The sequence below is a fragment of the Sinohyriopsis cumingii genome, chromosome 9, assembly GCF_028554795.1.
Source record: "Sinohyriopsis cumingii isolate HCF-2022 chromosome 9, ASM2855479v2, whole genome shotgun sequence".
NCBI classification, from domain to species: domain Eukaryota; kingdom Metazoa; phylum Mollusca; class Bivalvia; order Unionida; family Unionidae; genus Sinohyriopsis; species Sinohyriopsis cumingii.
In genome coordinates this window covers 88,951,357-88,974,576 of record NC_142969.1, presented here as the reverse complement: position 1 = coordinate 88,974,576, position 23,220 = coordinate 88,951,357, and the positions used below count along the sequence as shown (strand labels likewise).

The window sequence follows — 23,220 nt, the reverse complement described above, 5'->3', positions numbered from 1 at the left end:
ATGAAAATTTTTAATTGATCTTGAACTTGCCAGAGAGGGTGGGACTTTCTGTGACCGGGACTTTTGACATAGCTTTAACAATTTTTCAGTCATGCTCTTACGATGTGTGCAGTGTGGCAGTTTATAGTGATTACTAGCACTGGGGCATCATGCCACAGACATGTAGTATCATGCCCCACCCAGCCACACTATCCTTATACCAGTCTGACGAGTTCTGAGTGCTAATTGAGGCAATTGAAAGTACCATTTTCATAAGTCTTTGGTATGATTTGGCTGCTATTCGAACCCACAACCTCCTGCATCCCAGAGAGATGCTCTAACCCTTAGGCCAATGAAGCAGTCTAGAGAGGGTGTGAATACATGACAATGAAAGGATAACGCATACTTGGAGTATACTCTGGACAGGCCACTAATCCTCTAAGTTTTCATTTTCAATGAAATATGAATCCTTCAAGCATAATTACAACGTCTGTCAATGCATGTGAATCAATTATCTTGTGATCTAAGAATATTTTTGTGTGTATGCATGCCATTACATGAAAAAAGAGACAGGCCCGAGAAAGAGAAGAGTACCAACCCTAAAGATAACTTTAAATATATATAATAATATGAACCATTGGATCATTATTGACTTTACTGACCATTTTACTAGTTGTTCCCTTGGATATATAGTATAAATGGAATTCATTATAAAGTGCATTTGTCATGAATGTGTAACATCTATATATATAACTCTCAGTATTCTCTCGTAAATATTTCAAATAAAGTAATATAAAAAACTTTATTTATAGTACCATGTGGTAAATATAAGAGCAAAATCAAACATGTATCAATGTAAAATATAGAAGAATCCTCTAAGTTTATCATGAATCCATGAAATATATACAACACTAAAAACATGTCACAATAAAACGTATATAAGGTCTTGCTTTGAAGAACGTGTTATGGAAAAAGTAGGCCCGAAAGTTTATAAATAGTGCTCTTTTGCAATTAATTTTTATAAACACAAGACAAGAACACCATTTTAAAGATGCACGTACTTGCACTAGCTAAAGGGTGAGCAGATTAAGACAAGATATGACATGAATCTCCTCCCTGAAGTAGACACGTTTTCAATATAGTCTATCACGTGTCATGGCACATCTCCGTGTCAATCTATCTCTATAACTAGTGTAGCCGATTTGCGATGAATATTGTATTGCTCTTTCCATAACGCGTGAAACCATTTTCTCTGCCACAAAAATAGTGGTAAATGTAATATATAATGAAACACATCAAAACCCTTGCTATACAGAAACCCTCAACTGAAAACCCCACTACTTGGAAAACCAAAATAATTTTGTCCCAAATTTTAATTTACACTAAATCTGTCCATGTAAAACCAAAACACTTCAAATCTGTAAATATATCTTAGCTGCTAAGATAAGAAAATGTTGATATTTATGGTCCTGAAAAAGACTGGCCATGGGTCAAGTAAAATATACCTGTCACATCCTGGACCAGATTATTTACTGTTGGCAAATACTGCAGTATGCTTATCAGCAAGTCAATCACTGAGAACTGTCACATACGCTTGTCAGGTAAAAACAATCCTTGATAAGCACAGACAGAACATTGCCGAAAATAAACCAATGTCAAGTTTTTGTATCTTTGTATCTTTCAAAAGGCCAGCTTTCAAGACAAATTAAAAATAACAAAATATAAGTAAATAATTTGTATTATTTGACTGCTCATTTCCGACTCATATCTCATGTTTCTTTGCATACATGATCAAAATAACTTTTTATAAAAAAAACCAGAAAAATTCAATACTTCAGCTTCAACAACCTTGCTTTTTGGCCATTACTTTCAATACTTTACCAATGGAGACCACCAAAACTGGATTTGTAAGGAATACATTGCTAAGCTACTGTTTCATTAAATATCATAAAAATAATAAAGCTACAGCTTTTTTAGTTGTTTGAACTTGTACAATCTCACAGAGACAGTTTTAAAAAGTTTCTCATTTTGTTGCCTCAAAATTGATGGCTTGTACTGATGATGCCGTACTTGTACCTATGTATATATATATATATATATATATATATATATATATATATATATATATATATATATATATATATATATATATATATATATATATATATATATATTTATGAATGTGATACCACCACTACATTGACAACCTCTTGAAACTGAAACTTAAATCCGAACTCCTTCAGGGTTTTGGTTTTGAGGGGTTTCACTGTATATTAATTCAGTCCCCTCATTCAGAAGATCAGTTTCTTGGGTTCTTCCCATTTGAATTCAGGTCTTCCAAAATGTCCATAACAGGCGGTCTTCTGGTAGATCGGATTCTTCAGGTTCAATTCCCTGTAAATTTAAAAATATAATGCCATGGAAAGTCAGATAAATGTTGGCATGATCGAAGCCAATTTGCACACTATGATTCGTTTAATGAATCCTGCCAACTCTATTTCACATGCCACGGCTTTATACCGAGGAACTAGCCTTTGAAAACTAAAATTAAAGGAAGATGGACATTCAGAATACTAAAAATTAAGCTTGTTTGATGTCTTCTCAATAAAAACATCATGTTCAATTGACTCAGTATCCAGAGAGCTGCAGCGTTTCTAAATAGCATTTTGAAAAACTAGAAATTGAACTAATTCCAGGTCTTGTTAATACAATGCCACGAGACTATTGCAGTTGATGCCAGCCCATATACATGGTTTTCAGGAATTCTGCTAGTCTGCCCATCACAATGCATACTACTTTCATTAAAAGTAATAAACTACAACCATATTTAATTTTCCTAGAACCCGTCTACAGATGGTAACAATTAAGATTCATCAACAAGGCGTATGCACTCCTCTAATTTTTGACCCTTGAGTTCCACTTCAGACACGCTTGTAGGATTTTATCTAAAGGCGGGAGTCCCCCCTTGCAACAAAAGTAAGACGGGGGTAGGGGGGTGGGGGGTGGAAGAGAAAATAAAATGAAGGGGAGAAAGGAAAGAGCTATAGTTCAATACCTACTTAACGGTCAATAAATCCCAAACAATGCAAATCAAATATAGATAAAACCCTTCAAAACATATTCACATCACACTGACACAAAACCCTTCAAAACATATTCACATCGCACTGATGCAGTGCCCTTAAAAACATTCACATCACACTGATAAAGCACTCTTCAAAACAACCACATCGCACTGATGTTAACGCCTTTTAAAACATGTTCACATCACACAAATGTAACACTCTTTAAGACATATTTACATCACACTGATTTAACGCCCTTCAACACATATTAACATCACACTGATGTAACGCCCTTCAAAATATAGTCACTGATGTTAACATCTTTCAACACTTATTTCTATCATACTGATACAACAGTCCTAAAAACGGATTCACATCAGAGCAGCTTGATACCATCGGCAAAAGACACAAGACCTAAAAAAAAACAGGTGTATTGGTTTCTAATGACATAACATTCGGCACTTGTACGAGGACGATTAAGAAATATCAGTACATACCATGCACAGAATGCTCATTCCAATTTTAAAGAAGTACAACAAACATACTAACCCATGAAAAGTATGTATTTCAAACTTACTTGATAATTTTTCCAGGTCTCAAATCAAAGTTTGCTTTCACTATGTCAAGCAGTTCTTTCTCTGACTTCTTTGACGTACCATAGCTGAACACAGTTATCGACAGTGGTTCAGCAATTCCAATAGCATAGGAAACCTGCAAATGAAACCGGCGGTGTGCTTTTTGATATTTGAAGAGCGGCTAGGTGCACCAAATAAAGGAATATGACTCTAAAAAGAGTTTATTAATGCGGAGTGACTCAAGAGGAACAAATTTCTTTAATATATTGTTTTCTTTCCTGCAATGATGATAGGAAAGCTGGAGATGGGAAGCTCTCCACTTGGTTTATAGAAAGTCAGGTAGTCGGGAATTTTGCAGGGTTAAATATTTATTATCCAACCGCAACAACATGACCTTTAAAATTCAAATTCAGATTTTCTTCTTCTTAGATAGCACCATTTTAATTTAGAATTCTAATGACATTACTTTCTGGTATGTAGGAGTAATAACATGATTTTCTAGACTGATGCCACTGTGGCCGTATTGGACATCAGGTCAACAATATGGTATTAACCAGAAATCTAGAAATATCAACAACAATTTCCAGATGGTGGCCATATTTGTACGATTCACATTTACAATAAACAGACACCATAGCAATTTTTTCATGAAAACCCTTGCTGATAAATTCATTTTTCTTCAGAAAATATAGTGACTATTTTCAAGGTGGTCACTGTGGTGGCTATTTTGGTTGCCTGAGTGGAACCATTTTTATTTAGGACCAACAAGACACAATAAGTCTTTTACCAGTAACCCCATGTTAACAAGAACATCCATTCAGGGGGTAGCAATACAAAATTCTTGAACACGGCAGCAATGGGAGTGATATTAGATGTGGATGTGGCAGCCTTTTCATTTTGGACCAACTACACGTTTTAAGAAGTTTTCTAATTAAAACCCCTATGGCAATGTGACTATTCAGGAGTAACACTAATTAGAAGATATTTAAGTTGGCTGCTGTAGGCCATAATGGACATCAAATTGGCACCATTTTTATTTCGAACCAATTAGGCATCATTACAAGGTATTTTAGTCAAAACCCCACGCTGATATGAATATCCATTCAAGAGTAGTGATAATGGAATTTTCCAGAAATCTATGGGGCTGCCATGGAATATTAGCTTCATTCAGGATCAACTAGAAGTTTTTCGTGAAAACCACATGATGATATGCTCACCCACGCATGTGGTGTAGCGACAACAAAACTTTCAAGATGGCTGCTATATTGTTCATTTACAACCAACAAGCCAGTATACAAATTATAAGAATACTAGTGAAACAACTTTGTCATATGAATTTCTCCTCTGGAGGAGTAGTTATAACAATAGTTTAAAGATGATTGACTTCAAGGTGTGGCATGCAGACAGGTAAATATAAAAAACATGATTAACATCCAGTCGTGGTAGGACATCATATGTAGAATTTTAAAACCAATATTCGTCCAGTTTGGTTTGACAAGAATAGTTTCCTTAAACAAGAAATTAGTTATGTCAGTAAATCTGTTTTAACAGACTATTTTGGTTGTAGTATCACGATCAACCCTTTCTATTGTGCTATCAAATGTGATGTGGATGATCTATTTGAAACTATATTGCAGTCGATCTACCTGAATGAGGACCCTCTTGCATAGTCCAGCCTTGACCAGTGACTTGGCAACCCAGCGAGCTGCATACCCTGCAGAACGGTCCACTTTGGTGTAATCTTTTCCAGAGAAAGCACCACCACCATGTGCTCCCCCAGCCTCCATATGTATCAAGTGATTTTCCTACCAGTCAAACCAGCATCACCCTGTAAGACAAATTAAATGCATCATGGTTCCACTCACCTTCAAAACGTGCTTCAAAAAAGTGCTTCTCTGGAAATCTGTACAAGAAATTTTGATGTCGACTCTGCTGTAAGTGTTGGAAAGTGCAATCGTAGTCATGCTATCTCATGCATGTGTAGGGTTTATCAGTTCATCAGAATAAACCTTGCCGAGTTATGTTATGTATTCCCTACAAGGTTTATTAAACTGCATACATGTGACAAGATTAATGATAAACATTAAGTTCACAAATACACGCCTTCTTCCATAGCATGCCACCTATATCGATCAAAGAGACGATTCTACACTTGAAAAAAGAGGTCATAAAATGTTTGGTCAAAAGGGATAAATTCTGGTGAAAAGCATAATGTGTGCAAAGTTTCAAAATAATCCTCCAGCAAGCGAGAGAATTCACCTGACAAACAGCCATCTGAAAACCAAACATAAGAGCAATTGGATATGAGATCTATGTACTATCTTGTTAATAACTGAACAGGTCAAAAATCAATCACTTCAAATCTTATTGATCCTGCTTACTTTCGAAACTGCCCATGATCAAGACAAAACAACATATTCACAGTTTGTCAACAATCAAAAATTATATCTTCCAGTCTGGTAGCAAGTTCGACCAATTACGTGAATGATCATCTCATATTAATTTATGTGTTACAAATATATACAGTGGTCGACCTCTTATACTGCCACCCGTTCTGCACTGGGAAAGTGGCCGTATAAGACGTGTGGCCTTTCCAGAGTAGACTGTGTTTGTTAAAGGTACATGTATGTGGTTGATGTACGTGTTCGCAGTAAGAAAGCTACAAATTCAAAGAATTTAAATCGTAATTTAAAAGTAGTGTAAATAATAAAATGGTTCTTCTTGTCTTATGAACAGACTTATTTCAAGTAAAAATACATAGTTCCAATTCTTACACGTGAAATGCGAGAGGGATATTTTTGATATGCAGATTGCAAAACCATTAAAAAACATTGAAATCTTGGTACATACATTGCTGCTTATCATTTACAATAAATCTTTTTCCATTTACTCCATTTTTTTTATTGCTGTCGAATATTATCCTTATCTGTGACAACGTTCTTTATTCTAGTCTTCCCGACAGAAGATTGTCTGGCAATAACTCTTGAACTCTTTCTGTTGTTGTCAACTTAATAACTCTGACTTTTTCTTCTCAAGTATTAATTCTCTGATGATGTGGTGCTATGTTAAAAGTGTGTAACAGTTTATTCCTAAGCTGCTAATTGTACAGTAATGCAATTTAATTATACAGATGAAACATGTGTAGAGTCGACAAAATGACTTGTTTATAAGTGAAGTGAGACATGTACTACCGCATGATTTTTCGGTTTTTGTCTGGTATTATGTTTTGTTCAAGGTTAATTTCTCTCTCTGTGTTAATCCACAAAATCTATATATTACCTATGCTGACCATGTCATGATCTTGACACTTACATAATTTCGTAATCAAAGACAACAGCTCAATCCATGAGAAGCCCATAACTATATCACAAGACTGTTGTCCCCATTTCCCGCAAAGTTCGGTGTTCATTATACAATACTAACCTTTGTGGTACATGTATACTTTAGCCAACACTTCTTTCAGTAACAAAAGCCTTTCATCGGGAAATAGACATTGGTAACGATAATCGGACTACTTACATAACCATGTGACTACTGGTTCTGGATATGTATTAAAATAAAATGTGACCGCTACTGAGCGTACATTTAACATTTTTCACCAATATGCTGGCTGCTGGTCAAATTAGAGGGGTGGCTATTCTTGAGGGGTCCATTTGGACACACACTCGTTGGTGTCATAAGATTCTGGCCGTAAAAAAGTGGGTGGCCGTCTAAGAGGGGGACGACTGCATCCCAAATTTGACGATATTTTAGATCACAAATGTCTTCCAGAGTAGTAACAAGCTCAGCCAGTCAGTTGCAAGATCATTGCATTAATATGCATGGATATTGCTTATTATCACACTTATGAAAGATCTTGTTAACATGAACAGACATTTCAAGTTTGATCAAAATCAGATTAAAAATAGAGCCTCAAGATTTGTAACAACCTATCAAACCAGGTATACGATCACCTTATTAATATGCCTGAATATTGCTCATTATCCAATTTGTCCAAGATATTTAAGGTTAAATATAGAAGTCCCCGTTTAAACTTAGCTATGCATTTCCCACACAAGAAAAAAAGTCTTCGTGATTATAATTTTGTAAGCATTGCTTGATAACAATTGCATCATAAAGTAAAGCCTACACGAACACTGGTGCTGGTGTATTTCTGTAAAAAGAATTTTATTGTTGTTGTTGTTATAGGGTTTAACGCCATTTTTCAGCACAAGATAGGCTATACATGGCGGCCAGTATTAATGGTGGAGGAAGAACCTGGGAAAAGCCCTGAAAGAACCACCGACCCACGAGAAGCTACCGGCAAGCTTTCTCACATATCCACATTGGCAGAGCCCGAGACTCGAACCCACGCAGACAGAGGTGAGATGGCAGTGATCCGGAGCGGTGAGCGCTTTAGACCACTCGGCCAGTCGGGGCCCCAAGAATTTTATACTAAAACGATTATAGTGTAGGGAGTTTGGGCACAGGTTATGAAATGAACAATAATTTTGTGGAAATTGACAAAATTAAACTGACTGGTGCTACACCAATTACCAACAGTCACTGAACGACCTCTCAGAGGGATTCAAGATGATGACCATTATTGGAGAGAATAGTGGAAAAAACTGCGCATTTGGTTGATATCATACAACTCAAATTTCAAAAATAAATACATTTGATAACAATTTTTCCAAACAATTCTTTGAAGAAAAAAAACTACATTTTTTAAAGGTACATTGGGGATCGTGCCCGCTTGAAATTAAACAACTGCTCTGATAACACTTACCAGCCATTATTGCTTAGCTGTAACCCTTCCAGGCTCCACCACATGCATATACTGCATTCATAAGATGTAAAATGAAGAATACATATTTTAAAAAAAAACTGGTATACCATGGGATTCGATTCATTTCCAAAGGAACTGATAATTTTTTCTAATACATAAGCTGAACTCTTGCAACTGCATCGTTCTGTTACAAATGCATGAATTGAATGATCACATGCATGTGTATGAGTATAAATCTACCTGTGGTCCACCGATGACAAATTTCCCAGAAGGCTGAAGATGGTAGATGGTGTTTTCATCTCTGTACTTCTCTGGGATTACTGGTTTAACAACTTTCTCCATCAATTCACCGCGCAAGTCTTCTAAAGTGATGTCCTCATCATGCTGAACAGATATCACTACAATGTGGACACGAATGGGAATGCATGCTCCATTCATACATCTGTATTCAACTGTCAACTGAAAAGGAGGCAAATAAATTGTTGTTTACGTGGCTGTGTGTGATATGGTGTACAATTGAGATGTTTTAAAGTCATTTTGCAAAACAACCGAACCTAAAATACATGTTGTGAGCAATATTTACTCCATGTTTTATTTCTGTATGAACCCCACTGCATTCTAACCTCAAACATCATTCTGCGTGTTTGGGCCAATGATTCATACATTCCAACTGGGCAACTTTTGTTGAACATACATTTACATATATCCACAAAATAGGCTTTGAAAAATACATTAATTCAGTGGTAACAAGACTTTCTGAGATGGCTACAGTGCCATGATGGTGGTCAGAGGTTTCATTAGAACTTCTTACATATTGCTGTAGTGTTTTAAGGAAAAACTAAAGCTGTTTCAACCATCTGTTCTGGAGGAGCTGTCCACAAATATTTTCAGTATCGTCAGCAAAGCTGCCATGTTGGAGGTTGAAAAAAACATTATTTTTATTTCAAGAAAAAATACATACCGGAAGAAAGAAGTAATTTTTACAAATTGTCGGCAATGTCATCCATTCCAAAGCAGTAGCTTTTACAAGGTTTATTAAATTCTAAGACAACGTTGGCATCATTTCATCAAGTACCAACTTCACATGTTAACAAAGATTTTATTAAAACCACATCAACATGACCATGCTTTAAAATGGTAACCATGGTAACTTTTGTTTGAGGTCCGTATTGCAAGAACAAGAATGTCTGGATTTCCAACAAGCTGGCCATATTGTATGTCAGATTGGCATCTTTGTTATTTAGTACCAACCAGACACCATGCAGCTATGGCCATCGAATTACAAGAATTAGTGACGAAATATTTCGTACTATTAAATGACGAACTGTATATTTGTATCAATGTAATCTCTCGTCATCATTTTACCCCAAAACAACTTAGATCTTTCTCATCACAGGGTGACATTAACGTAAAATAATTTTACACTAACAGCTGTCAAACATTGACACTGCAACTTGATTGACTACCACCCACCTTGAATGTTTTAATTTCTAGATTGTTTAAAAATGGATATTCATTGCAAACATCTTTTTTTCTGGACCATTTCATGTGTATCTATATATCTTTCTATCTATCTATCTGTCAATATATAAACTCAGTGGTCAAATCTGCAGAGTCTATAACTTGCCAAACAAAAAGCATTAAAACTATTGCAATTTTACCAGTTTGTCATTTTGTCATTGGGCAAGCACCTTGCAAACTCCAACTTGTTGAGCCCCAATTCGACTGTTCTGGGCATTGGGAATGTGTAATGTTCCAGCCCAGAAGTTGCCTTTTGGAATAAAGAAGCAACTGTAACAACCATATGTAATATACATATTTTTACCGATTTCTGAAAGTATATACAGTATTTCCCAGCTCAACAAAATAGAACTGTGCTGGAAAACCAACATTTGGATAGGAAACTATGTACACGCCAATTTGCATCAGAATATACTGTATGGTTTGTGAGCTATGAAAGGTTACAAGGAGCTGATGTAGTGGAGATTTAATACAAATGGAGAAAGGGCAGGAAATCTAACAGAATCGGACCGAAAAAGTTTAAATCAATGCAGATGTAACAATCAAGTTACATACAAAATAGGTTCTAAGTGAGTGCAATGGTTGCAGAGCTATGCTAATTATTAGTATCAACAGATTACTTTACGGTTCATGCAAATTACACCAAGGCCTGAAAAAAATTTTGGATAGAGAGACTAAGCAATGGATACAATTTGTTAATGATCTCTGCATATAAACTGATAAAATGATGCAAACACCAAATACAACACTTTTTTAAACAATTCTGAAACAATATATTACCTGATTGTGGTTGCTCAACAGTAATTGATGCAACTTATGACATTTTCAAGTGCAATATCAACAGCTAATATCATGAATTTAAATATCATTATTTCCATTACTGCCAACACTAATGTCTGGTAAATGCGGCATGGTATATAGTTTATTGTTAACATTGTGTGACATAGGCAACACATGATATATACTGCAATGTTGTTGCGTTGGTGTTAGTAAAACTGTAACATGGTTAGGTGTTACTAGAATATGTGCTAATCTTGTGCCGTGATGCTTTTGCAATATGTGCATTACTATCTAATTGGTTTTACAATTAAATATTGGAAACTGCTCTCTTTAAAATCCAAAACAATGAAATACATAAACACTGAATTATATCATCATGGATCTATGTTTGTCAACGTAATGTTTTTAGTACCTGTGTTTTGGAGTCCGGTCTGGCCCAAAGCAACTCTCCACTCTTTCTCAACTGTGCAATCTTGGCATTCAGCTGGTGAGACAGAACCACTGTGAGAGGCATGCATTCCTCAGTCTCATCTGTGGCATACCCGAACATCAAACCCTGCCATATCACCAAGAAAGAAATAATATTCAGTGAAATCAAGATGTATTTACAAGACACTCTCTGTTACAGGTGTATGTTACCATAACACACATTCTATCCTCTCCAACTCTGAAAGTCATTGCATGGCGTCAATAATCAAATTATGGAACTGCTATTCTATTCGAGCTTGAAAAAATCTTATTTAGCAAACTTTAGTCTGTTTCTGACTTCAAACTTTCATCTGCACTGCATACATTTTACCTCATTTTAATCTGCATATAATTTGGAAGACTAAAAACGTAAACGTCATCTACAAACGTTTCTCTGATAATTAAGGTTTTGTGCATTCATACATTCTAATGTCATTCCATGCTCTACCTGCTCAATGTACTTTCGAACTGTAAAGTCTTCCCGGATTTTTTGCACTAGAAAAATACATTATTGGTACAAGTCTAAGAAAGAAATAATATTCACTGAAATCAATATGTGGTATCAAGATGTGTTTACATGACACTCTCTGTTACAGGTGTATGTTACCATAACACAAATTCTTCTCCTCTCTAACTCTGAAAGTCATTGCATGGAGTCAATAATCAAACTAGGGAACTGCTATTCTATTCCAGCTTGAACAAATTTCATTTAACAACCTTTGACCTGTTTCTGACTTAAAACGTTCATCTGCACTGCATAAATTTTACCTCATTTTAATCTGCATATAATTTGGAAGACTAAAAACGTAAACGTCATCTACAAACTTTTCTCTGATAATTCAGGTTCGGCACATTCATACATTCTAATGTCTTTCCATGCTCTACCTGCTCAATGTACTTCCGAATGGTAAAGTCTTCCCAGATTGTTTGCATTTAAAAAATATAGTATTGGTACAAGTCTAAGATACAGCTGCTCAAGTAGTTTTCTCTTTACTCGCGTCCGCACATAAGACTTCTGGCATCCTAAGAAACCTGGCAGCACATCAATTTAGATTAATAATGTATGTACTAGCACACAATTTTCCTCTACATCAGTATTCAGTACATACAAATTGCTTTACATATTATTGATAATGTGGTTCTTACCTGATCTCCAGCACCAATTTCCTCGTCCTTTTTATCAACATGAACACCCTGGGCTATATCTGGACTTTGCTCCCCCAAGGCCAACAAGAACATTGCATGTTTTGTAGTCAAATCCTGTATAAGGTAAAATAAATGATTTCGTTTGTTTGTTTGTTTTTTTTTTAAAAACTAAAAACTTCAATGCAAAGGAAATGCAACATCATGCAACTTACATATGTCATATATCATGAATGGGAACTGATTGCTTTAATTCTTAAAGTGCTTGTTGAGGCATGCTGTATATCATGCAAGCAACTATTTACACATCCAAATACTTAATCTTTTCATAATTGGCTGTAAAACATAACTAGACTGGTAAATTGGACCCTAGAACAACTATTCGTCACAATGTTACCATGCATCTAGCAAAGTTTTATAAAGGATGATTAAATCAATGATATCTGAACAACAAAATGACAAGCTCGCAACACAACTATGATTTAATTTGGCAGACACTGGTTGATGATAGTGATGATGATACTAACTTTAAAGCTTTTAAGACAATAAGATAATATGAACTGGTAAAAGGTTAATGGAAATTCCAATGAGTGACTTCTCGCCCGTAAAGTGTTTTAGATACAAGTACTATGTGCATGCAGACAGTTGGCTGAATATCCTCTATTTAGCCCCATGGATAATACCAAGCCAAGCCTATTTAAGGTAAATACTTTTCAGAGATTTCATGCACCTGATCAAGGATCAAATAAATGTATATACAGAACAGAAAGAAAATGGGGCAGGCTTAGCTGACAACACAACGTACATATATGTATGTAGTAGGTGTTTTATGGTATATTAGCACAAAAGTGGACATGTATATCCAGCAAAAGGTTGAATTTGAAAAATGTAACAATACAAACTAGACAAACATTTTGGACGATACATCCTTCCAAGGAAATTTAAAGTTATGTACAAGATACACAAATAAAATGAAGACATTCAAATTCTGTATAAAGCATATAAAATTAATATAAATAGGTACATGATGAATAATCTTTAAAATGGTTTCTGCACTGAGTTCATGTCAGAATACATATTTCTCACATGAGGAAAATTTATACTAAATGAGAATGTGATCCACTGTCAGTTGACATGCTAGCAGGAAATAATGTGGTCAAGGTTCATCGTTCATAAGTCAGGTATGCAAGTCTGAAATGCAACTGGCAATACTACCTCACCTCTCCTACTGACTATACGAGACATGCCATTCTTCAAAAGTGGGTTTATGTTTTGAAGTTTGTGGGTTTAGTTTTCATTCCACATATTTTGACAAGCATGGCACATGCTGACTGATACAATATTATAATTCAATATATGTTATTTTCCATTCCAAAATGGGTGGATGTAGGTCAGCGTTGGCTGCTTTATCGACCCTTTCAATATCCTTTATGTCATTGTGATTAGGCCGTCAACAGCACAGCATATTTTTGCCCAGATTGTATGAGAATAGCAGGTTTCGGTAATGTGTTATTTTAATGGGTTATTGGATTTAATATTTAGCATGGCTTTCAATGTGGAAAGGAAATCATAAAAAATGAAATATTTTGTTTTCCTAGGGAAACGTTTTAATGCAATTATAAGATCTGTGGACAGCACAAATGGATGCTTTATCTGGCAACAGGCTTGAGATGATTCCATAAGGTGTTGCAACTGCAGCTATAATTTAGTACATCTAAGTCTCCATCTTTCAAACTATATGTACACAGTGACATACAACTTTGACAAGAGTCAAAGATTTCATTGATTTTACTCTGTAAAAGGAGAGGATTTGATAAAGATGTTTTGAATTCACAAACGTCTAACATTGTTTTGGGAGATTTTTAAAACTACTGTTGTGATTAGATTCACAACAGCTGCATGATAAACGGGACGCCCAACACAAAAGAAAGCAAATTTTTAGTAAATTACGTTTCTCCGAGAATACTTACCCGATCACATTAACGTTATAATATAAGCCTGCTACCTCTCGAATCCAGCCCTACTAAAAGACGAAAATTTGTCTTTTCTGTCTATCTCATATAGACCAACGGGGAATAACTCTTGCCCCTTACCTCCCCTTGCCACCGCCAGGTGTCACCAGTTTTTTTAAGCTGAGCGATATATATTATACGAGGATGCTCACATAGCGGGGTGGTTGGGAGGGTTTTTAAGTAATGTGATCGGGTAAGTATTCTTGGAGAAACATAATTTACTAAAAATTTGCTTTCTCCTTCAAATACGTTCCCCGATCACATTAACGTTAGGAGAATAGGTAATAGGAGGAGGGAATGCTGAGCATCCTACCTCCACCCCGGGTACCTTCTAGAGAATGATGGCTGGATTCCCCATTTGAACGATAACCAGTTCTAATTTCATCAGCAACACAGCCTAGGGTCCCGTGATATGTGACCCCTATATACGGTTAAGAAGATAGTTATTGAAATCTTCTTACCTACGAAATTTCACTGGCGAATCCAGCGAAGCTGATAGGCTGTGCTGATTGTTTTAAATGGGTCTGGTGGTCATCTGCGCTGCCGACACCGGACCTACCAGATTCAAGGTTTGCCTCTGCGAAGCCAAATCTCTGAGATAAAAACTGGAGAAGGTTGATTCTGCATGCCAGCCAACAGCTTCTATTATATCTCAGATCGAAACATTGCGTTCGAATGCAAGGCTCGCCGAGATTGCTCTAATCTCATGAGCTGTAACCTTCATGAGGCGACTCTGATCTTGTGAGACCTCAGAGCACGCTGAGCGTATAACCAACTTCAGCCATGAAGCAAGGGCTTGAGGGGTGATATCCCGTTTACCAGCTTTGACTGGAAGAAAGAGGCACTTACGTGTGTCCCGACACGCCTCTGTGCGTTTTAAATAGTGCTTGAGTGCATGAACAGGATCTTGCATGGCTGTTGCTCTTGACTTATCTATGGAAGAGCACGAGTGAATGACGATTCTTTGATTGCCAATGGATGGTAACCTATTTTTGACTACAAAGCCTGATTGCGTCAGGAGGACCACCGAACCATCTGATCTGAACTGAAGAAAGTTCGGGTCACTGGAAAGGGCATGTAACTCGCTCACCCAGCATGCTGATGCTAAGGCTATCAAGAAACATGTTTTGTATGATAGTAGCTTTAATGAAGTGTGGGCTAAAGGTTCAAATTTGTCTGAATTGAGCCATGTTAAAACCCAGGACAGATTCCATTTTGGAAACAGGGTGAGGGATTTTGGTTGATTGAAATCAAAATTGGCTAAAAGATTTGATAGATCTTTGTTATGCCCAATATCACATCTACCATGATGGCGGAATGTGTCTGATATCATGGAGCGGTAGCCTTTGATTGTAATTGGGGCCAACTGTTTCTCCTCGAAAAGCCAGAGATAAGAGTCGGCCAGTTGAAGGATTGAGACACTCATAGGGACGATGTTATTGATATGGCACCAGTCCCTGAAAACACGCCACTTTCACTCGTAAGCCTTCAGAGTGGAGGGAATTCCTGCTCTCGAGATTCTCTCCACAATCGAAGGTTTAAATTGTTTGTCTCGCAAGGCTGTCCGGACAAGAGCCAAGCGTGAAGAAGAAGACGGTCCGGGCGGGGGTGGAACTCCCGTGACCGCGGTTGTTTGAGAAGATTTGGGCTGGTTGGAATCTTCCTGGGTAGGTCTTTCGCTAGATCGAGTAGATCGGTGACCCAGGACTTGTTCCATCTGAGAGGGGCAATCAGAATCATCCGACAGTTCTGACCCCTTAATCTCTGGATTATTTTCAGTACCAAAACCGTGGGAGGGTAGGCGAATGCCCACAACCCCTCCCAGCTGATTGACAGAGCGTCCACGGCCCAAGCCTCTGGGTCTGGAACCAGAGAGATGAAGGTGGGCAACTTGCGATTCCACCTTGTTGCCAAAAGATCGATCATCGGACGCCCCCAAAGTGTGCAAATCCAAAAGAAAGACTGATTGATGGAGTGACCATTCCGTGTGAATGACTTGACCTTTCCTTGATAGAGTGTCGGCCAAGACATTGAGTCTGCCGGGAATGTGTCTGATTTGTACGTTGATGTGGAGGTTGTCGCACCAACGTAGAAACTGCCAGATCAGAATGCACAGGTCTGGTGATTTGGTGCCCTTTGTTTGAGAAGGTAAATCGCCACCACAGAGTTGTCTGACATAATGAGGAGTTTTTCCTGAGAGTTGATCCTTCCAGAAATGAAAGGCATTGATGACAGCCCTCATTTCTAAAAGGTTGATGTGGAGAGACCTCTCCCCTGGCTCCCACGTGCCACTGACTGTAGGAAAGTCCGGCAACAGGTGGGCACCCCAACCATAGGTACTGGCGTCGGTACATACCGTTATCTCAACTTGGGGCATCTCCAGAGGAATCCCCGTGGACAGCCAACCGGGGTTGTGCCACTGACGCAGGAATGATCGTATCTCGGGCGTGATCATTATTGTTTGATTGAGGGGACTTGAAAAGGGGCGCCATTGTGCCAGTAACGTCATTTGTAAGGGACAAATAAAAAAACGGCCAAGTGGGATCAAGTCCAACGCCGCATTGAATAATCCGAGGAGTTGCAAGAATTCTCTTGCTGAAATCCACGTCTTGTTGGAAACGGACCCGACGAGTTCGACGATCCGGATTACACGAGCACGAGGAAGCCGTACCAGATTCAGATCGCTGAGAAACTCCATACCCAGATGGACAAAACGCTGGGATGGACGGAGATCGGACTTTTTCCATTTCACAAGAAAGCCTAGATAATCTAAAAGTGCTAAAAGATCGTTTCTGCCTTTGAGCAGAATAGAACTTACCATATGCTTCTGGAGGATGTCGTCCAAGTGCACTGCCGACCCTGTAGATGAAGTCGAGCGGAACAGGGTGACAACGCAATCCATAACCTTGGTAAAAGCCCAAGTGCTGATGTTGAGGCCAGAGGGTAGGACCTGGAACTGATAAACCGCGTGGCGGTAAGCGAATCGGAGAAATTTCCGTGACACGGGGTGGATAGGGACGTGAAAATATGCGTCGGTCATATCTAGACTGACGGCATACTCGTCCCACCAGATGGAAAGACGGATTGATCTCACCGTTTCCATCTTGAATTTCGGTGGTAAAATGTATTGGTTGAGGAGACTCCGGTCGATGATCAGCCTCAACTTGCCGTTTGCCTTCTGGATAAGAAACAGCCTGGAATAAAACCCCGGCAATTGCGTTTTTTTCACATGAGCGACCGTATCTCCTGTTGTAGAAAGATATCCTTCTCCCGATCGGACGGTACGTCCGTGAAGAGGGGAGAGGAGGACAGGGGAGGGGTTGGATAAATGAAATCTGAAGCCCCTCCGAAATGACCTGGATCACCCAATCGTTCTGAGGAAAAAAGGTGGTCCCCGCGGGTGGTGGGGAGGGTATGTCAACTTTTAGAGTTAGGAGGCTTGAAGACGGAGAAACTTTGTTTCTTACCGCCTCTGTATGGTTGCCTCCTAGCTTGATTAGACTGTTGTCTTCTGGCATTGAGTTGGGATCTATAATGCACATTTGATTGTAAGGATCCCTTGTCCCTGGTCTGCCAATCATCCCTGTGGCAGGGGCAGGGGCTGATTTTTTCTAAACGCCTGCGAGGGTTGGGCGACGAGTTGGAGGGGCAGTTCCTGAGCTGCCTGCTTCCGAACTTCTTCAAGTTTTCCTCCAAAGAGTAAAGGCGACCCAAACAGAGTCATCCGTAAAGCCAGAGTATGATGGGGCTTGAGCGACGTGGACCGCAGACATGCATCACGTCGTATCAGGTCTAAGTTGGCAGAAGCAGTCAACGCATTAGCCATGGAATGGTGAGCTGCCCTGTTAATAACTCTGATTTTTCTGCGAGTCGGAAAATGGCTAATGAAGCCAAGTCTAACATTGAAGACGTAGCGACTACGTTCCGGACTAGCTTTACGTAGCATGGAACACATTTTTGTCCACTTTGTAAAACAGTGGAGCGGACATGTGAACTGCTGCCATATTTTTGTCCAGGGCCGGAAGATCCGTACTGAAGGCGTCTGAATAGTTTTGTACCAGCGACACGAGAACGTCGCTGGTACTTGGCTTTCTGAAAAGAACGCCTTAGCATTCCCCGGATCACCGGATCGTCCTGATAGACGATCATTGATCTCCTTAATTTTTGCCGACTGGGAAAGGACGGCGTCTCTTCCTCTCCGTCAAGCTCTACATACACCTTAACTTTGTAGTCTTGAGTGGCGGTAGGAGGTGGAGGGCATTCTGAAGTTGCCAACACCCTATAAATTTCTTCCACTGCCGCCTTGAAGCCAAACTCAGTCCGTTCCATGGTTGGATCTGTGTACGGCTGATTTGCAGAAGTTTTGTCACCCTCACTGTGTGCCGAGTTGTGTTCTGGAATAGCTTGCATTTCTGGATAGAGCATACCAGGTGGCATAGATAATGCGATTCCGTCAGCCTTGACACTGTCACTAAATCTCCCTTGTGGATAAGCTGTGAACATATGGACGGCCGGCCCTGCCGGCTGATTTGTCTGGCTTGCGGTCGGCCTGAATGTTGGCGACGGTCCTGCTATCACCGGTACCGGCTGCTCCAATGGCCTGGCTGGACGGACAGATTTCTCACTAAAATCTCCGCCATAATATCGGTATGTTGCCGGCGGTACAGCTTGACGGATGGATTTATCACTAAGATCCCCGTAAATCATATTTGGTCGGACCGTTTTAGCAATAGGGTCCCCATGCTGAGACAGCTGGACGGCCGGTGACGTAGAGGTTGTATAATGAAACGGATCCGGTAAAAACCCCATGCGTCCTGACTTACAGGCCCGAAGCCCATGCTCGGACATGCGGGGGGACTTACGCCCACTGGTTAGCCTAAAATTGGGGGAACATTCCCCCAAAGAGTCAGAAAACGCTGTGGAAGTGAGCAAGGGAAATAAGGTTAATAGCTGGCCTGATGTCAATAGCTGCGTCGTCGTTTCCTGGACCAAATGACGCATCTGTTCAAAGGCGGACTGCTGTACCCTGTCAACATTATTTTCCTCCATTGGGACCAAAACACAAACACAAAACACTAAAAAAAATTATATTCAACACTTACTTTATCTAGCCTACAGGTCTAACTTTTATCAAATGATTGTGAAGTCCACAATTTCTGCAATGGGCATGAAAAATCGCTCAGTCTAAGTCTTCTATTTCATCACTCTCATATTCTTGTAAACAAATTGTAAATTTTGTAAAGCGGTGCTGATTTGTCCTTTTTCTGATCAGACAGTTCTTGAAGTTTAAAAAGACCCATCTGCTCTAAGTATTTTCATCCAAAAGTCAAACCTTATCCTGTGCCATTTTCTGTAAAGGTACAGACTTGTGTGATACCTAACTTCACTATAATGAATTTGCAAGACAAAGTTTCAAATTAAAGAAACCAATCTGTTTCCTTGCAAATGGTTCATATACAATTCCTATCAAAATAAACTTAAGAAAGTACATGTAGATATATGATGGACAAATTAGTTCTTATACTATCGTTAAGTAATATATTCTCAATTTTCTTCCTTTGTAAAATATTTTCAAATTTTTATGATCATTGAAATTATAAAGATGACAAATAAAAAAACACTACTTTTAGGTCAAGCTGGACAGTTTCATATTTTGACACACTTTTATTTTTTAAGGTAGATGTAATGAGCCTAATTATCATAAGCCCAGATTTGATAAATTCATACATAATCTACATCTGTCATATGGTTTATATTTAATCTGAGTTAGGCTTGAAAATGGATTGACTTGTTTGGTGACTGCATGTCACAGACCAGCATTGGAGATCAAATATATTACTTCGGCTGCACATAAACCGTCGATTTGGCCTATGTATTCAGATATGTCTGCTACAGAGGAAAATATCTAAACATCAAGATGGTTGATGTGTGACGGGATGTACGCAAATTTGTTATAGTACTAGTGAACATTAACCTTGTATGAGGCACATACCGATTCCTTTCAATACCTTGTCCAAGGAAAATATTTAAAATAGCTCAAGCTGTAAAAGAAACATTAAACATAGTTGGTGGATGTGTTGGCAGAGAATAAAAACAGCCAGATCTATAAAGAATTAATGTGCATAATTCCATCAAATTTTGCAAACATGCTTTCAACAAACATCACTAGCTTTTTTATTTGTATCTTTAATGTAAAATTATTCTCATTTTTCTGCATTACGTCATCCTCGGATGAAAGTTCATCAATCAACTGTCCAATGAGACCTTGTTGCTTTATTGTTATTTGTTATTGTACAGGAAAAATTTCATCCATATAAGGGTGAAAATAAAATCTAATTCGCTGAAGAAAGGGAAAGGCTAGTACATATTTAGCCCCAAACTTCAGCAGCAATTATGAGATAAACATTTCCAAGTATTCTAAGCAAAACACCAGAACAAGCAATTATACAGGTCTGACCTAATAACTGGATGTAAGATGATAAACATATACCAAAATAAACATGGACAACTGCAACATTTTGCATTAGAAATTGTCTTCAACAATGATGCATGTTTAAAACATATTTAAACATTTTCATTATAAAAGAATACAAATAAATGAAATACAAAGATAATTTGTAATTTCACCTGTTTTTGTACCTGCCAGTATAAATATGGTCAAGTTAGATGTGACAATATCCTTGTAAAAAAAGTTCAGACTTCAGCAATCATTTTTCATATAGGTGTTGTGTCTCTATTAGGTGGTTATTAAAATATAAAGACAATGTGATCCATATGAAATATATGATTTCTGAAAGGTGTAAAACTAATTTAAATAATGTGATACTTACCTGCTGTTGTGTTATTGTGTTAAAACATAAGATGAGACATCATGTTCTAACTATCAATACTTTAATATATACAAGTGACTACTGTGAGGTCTTAATACAGAGTGCTATCAAAGAGGCAGATACCTGTATATAGTACCAGTGGAGCCATGACTCATGCACAGAGGGTTCTGATTGGTCAGGTACACATGGATAATGTTACATCTCTCTCCTTACAAAGAAAAGGTTTTATTAACTTTTAATAAACTAAATGAATCATGAGCCATTATAACTAATATATCAAAATCAAGTTCTCTTTGATAGCAATGCTTACAATCATCAACGAATAAAAGTCTGTGACAGACTGAGAATGCATTGTATATTTTTTTTTAAATATCCTGCTGCCTGTTTGATTGCTATTTAATGTACACAGCTGGTCCTTATCTTGAATCACCGTCTGTGTTTATCAACAAAACCATACACTGTGCTACACTAATGACTGTTCTGTTAGCTGAGTCTCTCTTATCTGTGAGTACAGGATTCCATAACTGTTTCTTATCCAGGATATGTACAGGTTTTAGGAACTGATATTACACTGACTCTATTATCTTTGATTTTACTAGCCTACCAGAACGTGTGTAGTATCCTCTTTGCTGACAATCTTGTGGGTTTCTTGCGGCAGGCTCAGGCATACTTCGTCTGAAACATTGAGATTCCACAGATTGTGAAATTGGTTTACTGTCATTTGCGGGAAGTGTTACTGCTGTACACAGTGTGTTTTCAATCTGATAGAAGGGCGCATTTATATTACATTGTACGGGGTGTGTTTCATAGTTTTCATGAGCTGACGTTTATTGCGACGATAAATGGTACCATCTTTGGTGCAAACTGAGTATGACCTTTCGTCGAGATTTCTTATTATAACGGCAGGTTCCCAGTTTTGACCTTTGAATTTAACTCTGATTCCCCTTCCTTAAGTGGTTTTAGTGGTTTTGCACTTTTATCATAATAATTCTTTGGTTTCTTCTTGCGAAGTGTAATTTTCTTTTTGACCTCAGCAGTGATGGGTGTTTTGGGAATTAACTTTTCGCGGGTTGTTGGGAGAATTGGTCTGACTTGTCTCCCCATCAACAATTGTGCTGGTGAGAACCCGATATCAAGAGCAGTGGCTCGATATTCTAATATGCCTATAAGCGGTTCTCTGCCATCGGCGTTTGCTTTTGAGAGGATTCTCTTTACAGTTTGAACTGTTTTCTCCGCTTGGCCGTTCGACTAAGGGTATGTGGGACTCGATGTAACATGTTTAAAGTCCCATTCTTTCGCGAAGCTTGCGATCTCTCGGGAAGAATAGCATGTTTGATTGTCGCTGACAACGACTTCTGGTATTCCGAAGCGCGCGAATATGCTTTTCATGTGATTAATAACAGTGCAACTTTTTGAGCTTGCTAGTGCCTTAACTTCAAAGTAGCGACTGAAATAATCTACTACAACAATGTAATCTTTATTATCCCATGTAAAATAGGTCTGTGGCGACTTTTTGCCATGGATATTCAGGGACGTCATGGGGGATGAGAGGTTCCTTTGGGTTAGAACTTCTGCGCTCCAAGCAGATAGTGCATTTTGACACTAAATCGGAAATGTCAGCTGAGATTCTTGGACATCTCTGGCTCTTTTCAGACACTTCTCAATACCTAAATGTCCCAAATGTAGAGTTTCTAACATTTTCTGCCTGAGGACTTGTGGTATGACTATTTTTTGACCTTTCAAGATTAACCCATCTACAACTGAAAGTGTATCTCTATAATTCCAATAATCAATTATCTCTGATTGACAGCTTGATCTCTTTTCAGACCAACCTTTAATTATGACCTGTTTCAGTATGACCAGTTGGGGGTCTTGTTCAGTGAGAGATTGAATTTCTTCCTTCTTACGATCAGATACAGGTAATGCTGATAACACCATATGCACATGCATATCTATAACTTCAGGTAAGGTGGGGTGTGTATCAGATAAGAACTTACGGGAGAGTGTGTCTGCTACGGGTATGTTCTTACCTTGGTAATGTTTTACCTCTAGGTCATAACGCTGCAGCTGCAAAAGCAT

The 23,220-nt window shown here is 38.2% G+C and overlaps 1 pseudogene across 1 annotated transcript; it reads right to left on the bottom strand.

Annotated features, from left to right (window-relative positions):
• Positions 1–767: 767 nt before the first annotated feature.
• Positions 768–23,220, bottom strand: LOC149792202 (S-adenosylmethionine synthase-like; annotated as a pseudogene). Its single transcript, XR_016423315.1, has 7 exons — positions 23,172–23,220; positions 12,303–12,416; positions 11,101–11,244; positions 8,628–8,846; positions 5,266–5,447; positions 3,622–3,755; positions 768–2,373 (listed from the first exon to the last, which is right to left on the bottom strand). The product of XR_016423315.1 is annotated as an S-adenosylmethionine synthase-like (transcript).